Here is a 9350-nt window from a genome sequence, read left to right as displayed (position 1 = left end):
TTCTCTTGGGCCTATTAACCTAATTGTAGTGAGACCACATTTTGAATTAATTTAAAAGATTATAAAATACACCCTTAATATGTATATAAATACAGTACCGGTCACACCATATTCATTTTTTTTTCTTTTTTCCTTTTTACAGCAGCTTACCTTTACTGTAAGCTGTGTTGTTTGCTCCTTTATCTGAAATAGAAAAATGTCTGTGGGTTAAGAAGTGTTCACGGTTGTAACTTGTAAACTTATACTGTAAATAATATAGTATATGTAATATTCAGGAAATGTTAAAAGGCTGGATGCAGCAGAAATAGCATTTCAGCTAGTTGTAGTCAGGTCGTATTTTATGAGTGTTTTTAACAGATGATAATTAATCCAAGAAAGAGTCTCTGGTATCCTCTCTCAGCTCGTCTAGGGGCTATCTTCACTTTGTGTCTGTTTCTCTATGTTTTATTTATGTTTAAACTCTCCAAAGTCTATAAAAGTAAGTTTATTTCTACTGCTTTCACTGTACTGCTCTGCTTACAGTAACAACACTTTAAACATGGTTGTTTAGTAAACGATTTGTGAAGAAGCTGGTCGCTAAGCTCAGAAGCTAAGAAGCAGCCGAATTTACTTGTAGGCACATAGATAATAGCTTTACTGAAGCCCTTCATTTGCCTAGAGTGTGTGCTTAACGTTTATTTATTTATTATTATTTATTTTAATAGGCTCTGGACTGCATGAAGAAAGAGGTACAGGATGAATTGAGCGCTGGACTTTAACACTGTTCGAGCCTGAGTGATGGAAACTGAGTTTGGCTATTCTAACTGGATTACAGGTGTGGCAAGAGATTTATTTTTTTCTTTTTGGGTATCCTCATCTATAATGTTCGTTTTGTGCTCTGTTATTTCATGTGTTCTATTATTGGAGAGACTTTCTTTTCCACTTAGACTGAATGGACAAACTCCATGCATATTTACATAAATACACAGTAAGGACTAAAACATTGCAAACATAATTAATTATATATTATTGCATTTGTTTTCTTGGTTCTTACACAATGTTTAAGATATACTATAAGGCACACTTAATATTCTTTCATTTTTCCAATAATCCTCAGTGCAAGGAGTCAGTTGTAAGGAGGAGTAAAGCCACTCTACTGAAGTGCAGTGTTATACAGGAGTTTCAGTAAAGTTTCTCCAGCACTGAGGCTGGAGCATTAGCATTATTCTCTAACCACAGTTTACTGTGTTAAAACAAGCTATGTGGGACAAACCACTAGTTGACAGTGCCAATGCGTTATCGTAACACTCAGGGTTCCTCTGTCTACTGCTATCGGACGGCATTAACTAACGCTAACCGGGGAGGCTAGAACTGCTAACCGGAGCTGGCTAGCGCTACTAATCAGGGCTGGTTAGCCCTGCTAACCGGGGCTGGCATGTGCTGTGTAAATTAACATCCAGTTCGCGTTTGACTTAGAAAAAAAATAATATATTAAAAAAATAATAATAAACTTTTGTTTATCTAGGCACCCCCCTGCTGAATTAGATGGGAAACATGGCAACAGCTTTGATCACTTCAAATATGCTTTTTTACTAGTTTCGCTTAATGTGCCTTATAATCCATTGCGCCTTATGTATGAAAATAGACCTCTACAGACCCCTGTGAAGAGCTTGTGGCATATTTGGGTAAATGTTGCTGATCGAATCATAAACACCCACAGTGACTTAACTGCTGGGTGGAGGAGGGTTCTGTAGTTGAAAGGTGAGTAAGAGGGAGAGTAGAGTATAGGGAAAGAGAACGAGCTCTATGTGTAACCCCATATGCTGCATCATTTTCCTCTATTATGTTACTGTGCACTGTGTGTCAGTGACCAAGCTTTGTTAAACTTATTAGGGCAACATTTTCTTTACTTTTTTATCTCTGCTTATGCTTACTTATTTAATATCTAAAATGATGCAAGCACAGCTGAAATTAGTCAGTGAAAATACAGTACAAGGCATAGTTCATCTTTAGTATCATGTCTGGAATTTGCATTTGTATCACAGTGCTAAATAGTTTTTCAGGGTAAGAGTTCTTGCATCATCTGCAGTAAAATTCTGGGTCTGGGTTGCAGGAGAAAAGAGTAAGGCTGAAATTGCTGCTGCAATGTGGAGGCAGTGTTGTTTATACTGCAACTATGGACATGTATTTCAAATCTACAGCAAAACACGATGGCTGGCTGATGTATGACGAAATGTGATGCTTTCAGATATGTGAAATGTTTAGGTATGGCACCCTATCCTGCCAGTGAGATCTGTTACTTTTCATAAAACTTTTAATTTTCTAAGAAAAAAAATAAACTCCTTGACATATAAACAAATACTGTGCAACGATCCAGGACCATATAAGAAAATATGTGAAGTTGTTTATCTGGACAGTAAAGTTTTAGTTGATTAAATGCAACAGAATAAATACAAAAAAAACCACACTTTTTTTTAGTGTGTTAGTGCATCATTTATCTAATCAGTCCTTCCTTATATTAAATCAGGTGAACTTTTGGTGGAACTGAATCAGACATGAAACAAACCTACGTTTCTCTTCTTACCAACATATCAGTGATTTTACTGAAAAACAAAACATTCTTACTAAAGCTATATTTACGTTACCACACTGAAGTAAATATTTCACATGTCTAACATGTCTAATAACGCTAATGATAGTTGGCTGGATAGATTTGTTTTGCTTAATACAACCAAAATATCAACATTTTATGATCAATAATAGTATGACAGAAGATCTGTGTCTTCCAAGGCTGACGATCATTTGATTCCTAAGTGTAATCCCACATTACAATAAATCAGAATAACCTTGAAAAAACATTGCCAATATTTAGCACAGATAAAACTGTTAGATTTAGGGTGTTTTCACACCTCAAAATCAGGACCAGAGTCCAAACCACGGTCCATGTGTTACACTGTATATGCTTGCTACATCCTTTTAATCAGATGGGTTGCATCTCCCTTTGCTCTACATTGATTGGTTTGTAGAAGGTCGAGCATCAGAAGTCAATGTGTTGTCAGTTTGGTAATTTGCCCTCTTCAGTTGTTGCGCTGAATTGTGGTTACCTGGCGAAACTCAAACACATTATTCAGCAGAATGAGTGTGAGAGAATACTTTTATTTCTGTGCATAGATAAAGATCAGTCTACAGTTACAGTAGATAAAGGAATCATCTGAGTGATTGTTATTTCTATGCTGCAGTGTGACACGAGTACACGACACTGGATCTTTTTCTTGTTCTATTGTGTAATGAGAGATAATAGCCTACCTCTTGCGCCCTGCAGATGAACCAGACCATGTAGTGAAGTGTAGTGAAGGTCTGGACCAAAAAATATTGGAGATAAAAACAAATGCAGTTTAGAGGAGAAAATTAGATAAAAATTAGATGGAAAATGAGCTACATATGATACTGCAACCAGCAAGCAGAGGTGCTGTCCATCCATGCTTTTCTGTAGTCATGGGGTTTCACAGTTCTCTCTCTTTCTTCTTTATCTCTCAGTGATGGGATGCTTTAAGGAGTCTTTGTGTAAAACAGCCTTGAAAAACAGCCCTGTAAAATTAGTGAAAGTCATTCAGATATTTTTCTACATGTATATTTTTATGTAGGTACAAGTCTCTGAGAGACGAATTATCAGCCTGCAGTTAAAAACAGGATGCTTTGTGAAAGGCCCAACAGACCGTCTTGCTCTACCCACATTTTCTCCCTTTTTACAGGCTCTAAAGTGTGCTTACAGAAGTACATCATACCATACATGTCTTCACACTCCACCACTTTATTCACACCTGATGAATACGCTTGCGTCCTTCCAGCTCTAGGAAATGTGTAGGCATTTTGACTCATTCCTGAAGCAGCTCAGCTTTCGAATGTCTCGACAGTTTTTCTGCTTTTATTAAGTGTTCTTTTACAGAGAAAACAAAAACAATATTTGTCACACAACCACAGCATGTAATGGATAGAATTACACAAGCAAGACTCGGGGTATCATTATACTTTGGCCACGGCTGAGCAAGAAAAGAACACTATGTTAGGGACAGTATATTGATCTTATTGGCTGGATTCCACAAGCTGCCCCAGATACTACAAGACCTTAAACACAAACCCTGTCCGCTAACATTGCCCCTGCAGAGCCAGCAGCACTCCTCTGGCTTTAGGCACATGTGTCATGAATGTGTATGAATGACTCTGATTGTAAAGGAGGATTAATCAGCAGCTGTGATGTAATCTGATGTGATCGTTATTCATAAGTCACTCTGAATTGGGGCGTCTGACAAATAAGTAAATGGAAATGGAAATCTGGGGTGACTTGGGTGGGGAGGTGGTGCCGTTGAAGCCTGAATAATGAAGGTCAGGTCAAAGAGATTCATTCTCATCAGTAATTGGAGTAATTAACAGCTGCAGCTACTTTCTGATTGGAACACAGCAGTAAAATATAGTGTTATGCACTCCTGGGGAAATTACACGTGTCGTTACTTGCCTTAAGGGGTCTTTGTGTAAAACAGACAGTACATTATTCTCTTTCTTTCTCTCTCTCTCCCTCTCTCTCTCTCTTTCTCTCTTTACATGTCTGCAGAGAACACTTTAGGAACATTTTAGCAACATTTTTAGCAACAGTTTTAAAACCTTTTGTGTACAACTGAGAAATGCAGCCAGTGTCTGAAACTATTTAAAATATGCAACTGATGTATCCTTTGCAGCTCTTAGTTACCCACAGTAATGCTCACGTACAACACGTACAAGGTGAAAAAATAAACAATAAAAACTGAATGAAAGTGGTAAAGCAAATCTTCTATAGAAGACTACATTTGTTTATTATTTGGAAATTATTTCTTAGAGGAAATAAAAAAAAGCACATGATTTTCGCACCTCAGTGTCCTCAGCAGATGTTCACTCATGGCATCACCATGAAGCCTTGTAAGATTGTTCCTTGTGTGTGACTGACAGTTCAGAGATGAGTTTTGCATGTGTTCGTGGCGATGAAAATCTGTTTGTATTTTGACTGTAGCTATTGTTTCTTAAACTCTGTCCTGCACCCCCCTGCTCTGCACATTAAGTGCTCTTCCTGCTCCCAACACACATTGTTTTAATTATCTGCTCATTAACAAGTTCAATCAGGGAAATCAGGGAATGCATGAGAGTGTGCTGAACAGGGTACCTCTAGGACCAGGATTGAGAAGCACTGGATTAAATGACCTGAAACTGGGGCCAGAGCAATGTTTCACAATCCTATTCCTGGAGCCCCATGGCATTTATATCTCTTGCTTGCAGTTGCAGGGGGGTTGTTACAGCAGGGAAACCACTAGTATGTGCTGGGCAGGGGGCTACAGGACTAGGATTGGGAAACACTGGGTTGTTAAAGTTCTCCATCTGCTAAAATCCATTTTTTCTTGTTCTTTGTGAAATACAATAGGTCTCTCTGAGTTGTATATGCACGCTGCACAGGAAACTCTTCTTCAGCCTCCATTGTCTGCAGTAGCTATTAACAACAATGTTTAGAAAAACAAGTTAATCAGGAAAAGCTCTGAAGTGTACTTCAACTCGTGAGCTCATGGCCTCGCCCACCTTGGCTCGGGACCGCCCACAGACAGTTTAAAGCGGACCTCCAGTTGATTCTGTGTTTAAATAAACACTAAGGAAGCACGGTTTGCCAAAGCAGCACAAAGAGGGCACTGCTCACATCAGATTTTATGATGGAGAGCAGACTCTGGGGCTTAGACGTGGGTAAACTGCCCAAGCACCGAATCACCAAGTCTGAGGTAAGAGTTTAGTAGCGATAGTTTAGCTGAAAGAAACATTATTAATGACTAAATAGAAACACCTTAATGGCTAAATAGAAACCTTCACAAAAACGGCTCACATGGTAATTACAACTAGACATTTTAAAATGAATGAAAAAAACGATAGAATGAGACCTTTAATAACAAGGTTGTGGGTTAAATAGGCGGACACTGGCCTTCTTAACTTGAAATATGTAAAAAAAAAAACATAAATAAATAAGAATTTAGTACATGTGCATTTCTACACAAGAAAATATGACTGACTAAATGCACAATGTTTTTATTTACTTAGCATACGATATGTTTTGCAGAGGAGACATTGCTATTCATTTTTATTGATTTGTGGAGTTGTTTGTGGGGTCATGAAGTACAGCATTTGTCTGTGAATATGGTGATGTTGGACAAGCTATTTCACGAAAGCAAACAGAACGAGCCAAATGTCTGAAACACCTACTCTTCAGTATGCATAATGTATTGTATATGGAATGCTTGCTGGTTTCTGAAAAAACACTTCTTTTCAAAACTTTACTCTCTGTACGGTGAATCATGTTGGCTTAGATTGTCAGATGGCAGATTTGAAGAAGGAAGGTTAAGGAAATATCACTGGTGGACTTGTTTGTACTAGAGATTATACTATGACTGTGATGTATGATATTAATGTAGGTTTAAATTAAGTGTCTCTGCAATCTTTGAATCATTTGTGTCTGCCTTAAATGACCCTGCAGTTACAGCACACGCTTAAAGGTTAGCGCGTTCCTCTGTATATCTGCACATCTTTAAAGGCAGCACTAGCTTCTCCAGCACTGAAGCTGTGGTGTTAGTAGTCCAACATGACTACAACACTATTAGCATTGCCGCTATGCTGTTAGCATCACTAGCGCACTTTTCATATTGCTAGGATTGCTATTGCAACCTCGGCCTCACCCAGTATTGCTATTGTGTCTTTAGCATTACAACCTCATTGGCTGCCAGCCTCACTTAGCATTACTTCCCTGGAATTATGTACAGTGCTTCACATTTGAAAGGATAAATCTATGGCCTACATTCTAATGCTCTGAGAGCAAGACTTGAGTTATTTACCAGATACACTGTGTGATTTTGTGAGAACACATACCTGAAGCAATAAGCAACCATTTGCTAATCCATTGTTAAGAGACCCTTGCTCAAGGGCCAAACAATGTCATCGATGGAACAATGCTCAAACCTCTAAGCCACCACTGCCCCAATACAATTGTAGTACCACTTTAAAATAAGACCACCTTTATAAAGGGTTTATAAATGGTTTATAATTAGTTTATTAATGGTTACTAATTAGGTTGTAAATGCCTTAAAAATCATAAATAATCAGTTATAAAACATACGTAGAAAGGGCAAACAACAGGCCATTGTTGCCCTTTTTTTAAGGCATTTACAACCTAATTAATAACCATTAATAAACTCATTGTAAACCATTTATAAACTCTTTATAAAGGTAGTCTTATTTTAAAGTGGTACCCAATTGCTAAATTGTCATTGATGATTCTATACAGCCAATGCTGTTCTAGCAAAACTTGTTTTTCTTCTTTCTAAGGCATAAACTTTTAGATAGAAAAATGTACCCTGTTTATTGTTAAAGTCTGTTTTGCTTCAGCCAAACAAGTACAAAAGTGTTTTTAAATTAAGTAATGTTTTTCTTTTTTTCCTTTTTTTTCTTCAATCAGAACCCCAGAGTCTCAGTCCAGGCCACTCAGTCCAGAAACAGTCTGAGAACAATAGGGATTCTGGCAGTGCTCAGCATGCTGCATGCTCTAATACACAATAATTGTTTGCCAGCATCTCTTAGAGGGCACGTCCTGTTCTGTCTGTAATTACAGACTGAAGGACATTTACTTTTCTCTCTCGCTTTCAATCAAGACACAGAAGCGCACATCTTCCGAGAGCTATGATTTCTTGCCAAGGGCGGCTCTTCAATAGCCAGATTTGCTGCCGTCTTCATTTGTGAAAAAGGCAAAGCCAAATAGAAGCGGAGAGGCTCGGATCCTCTCGGGAGCTCCGTGAGTGAGTTCATCTCCGGCTAGATGTGGCACAGTCGCAGTCAGTGTCCTAGCACCAAACGAGATGAGAAACACAGAGTAAATAAAAAAGGGGGAATATTGACCCTGTTTATTGTCAGCGCTGTATGGTGTGCTGTGCAGAAGGTCTTCTGGCCTTTCTCTGCTCTAATGGCTGAGTCATACTGATGAGGCCACCTGCCTGGAGCTTTTACCAAATGCATATCCAGGAAGCGTGAATAATAAATGACATGCACTATATAAAGAAGCTGTTTGCTTTAGAAGCCACTGGATATATCCTGATCAAAGAACAATGGGTGTATGGATGTGGACACGTGGACTTAGGCTGATTTGTGTCATTCTACCCTTATCATTCACGCTATTCCTCACCTTTACCACATGCAGTGTTTCTCTGAAGTCTTTTTTTGACAGGAAAGATTACTTTAACACTGAACAGGCGCATTAAAGCAGTAAACATGCGTCATTCACACGTCTAGCTTTTAGCACGCAATACAATAAAGTCAGAGTGTGAGCAGCTTCTTTAAATTACTTACTATAAATTAAACCTTAAATCTTCCAATGGTAAACAAAGAAACAAAGAAGGAGTCTTCAGACTTCTCACAGTACCATGGAAACTCAAAAATCCTTAAAGGTACTCGCGCTTTATCTAACATTTTAACAGAATGAATTTGTGAGCCCACACTCGTACATCAGATCATTAGTTCATTCAATTCTTCTCCGCTGGGTTCCTCAGCCCGTGGCCTTGGATTAAGTTTCAGCTCAGCGTGATTCCTTTTTTCTTTGTTACTCTCTGCTACTAAAAGCAATTCTAAAATCACGTTTCCAAACCTTTCAACACGTGATTTGGTATTTACACCCTGGATCAGAGTCTGGAGAGAACATTGAAAATAAAGAAAAGAAAAATAATAAAGCTACAAACTTACTCAACACACTTGAGTATAGATTGTTTCTGTAAAATAGGAATGAATTAAAATAATGATAAGAATCTTTTATAGGTTTATTGTTGCATATTTAAGGTGCTTTATCAACTAAAAGCTTCTGTAAATGCACTGCTTGTTTACAAAAATGGTTATTTTATACAGTCGCACAAAAAAAACCTTTATAGCACCTTTTTTAATAAAGTCTAATGCTTTGTTACCCATGTCCCATAGAATCTAAAGTATGCTGCTCTGACCTGTGGGATATGTGAGTGGAGCTTGCATGTTTGTTCGCATTGAAAATTTGAGCCAGATGCTGCCACTTCACTGTCCACTGTGACTCTGTGGAAAGAAAATGCTAAATGTCAGAATAACGTCTGAAGTAGAATGTCTCCTCCATCTGAAACCTACTACTAGGCCACGTTTCAATTCATTAATTCATTTATTAAGAAACTTCTGAAGACAGAGCTCTTCAAAGAGCACTTACTCTCCTAACACCTCTAACAAACTAACTACTTCTAACCACATTTCCTTCTTCCCCTCCTTCACTCCTCTATTCCATTATTTCCCTTTGACCTCCTTTAGGCCCT

The sequence above is a fragment of the Astyanax mexicanus genome, chromosome 14, assembly GCF_023375975.1.
Source record: "Astyanax mexicanus isolate ESR-SI-001 chromosome 14, AstMex3_surface, whole genome shotgun sequence".
In the NCBI taxonomy this organism is placed as follows: Eukaryota; Metazoa; Chordata; class Actinopteri; order Characiformes; family Acestrorhamphidae; genus Astyanax; species Astyanax mexicanus.
The sequence above is the reverse complement of the archived record's forward strand: the minus strand, read 5'-3'. Positions refer to the sequence as shown.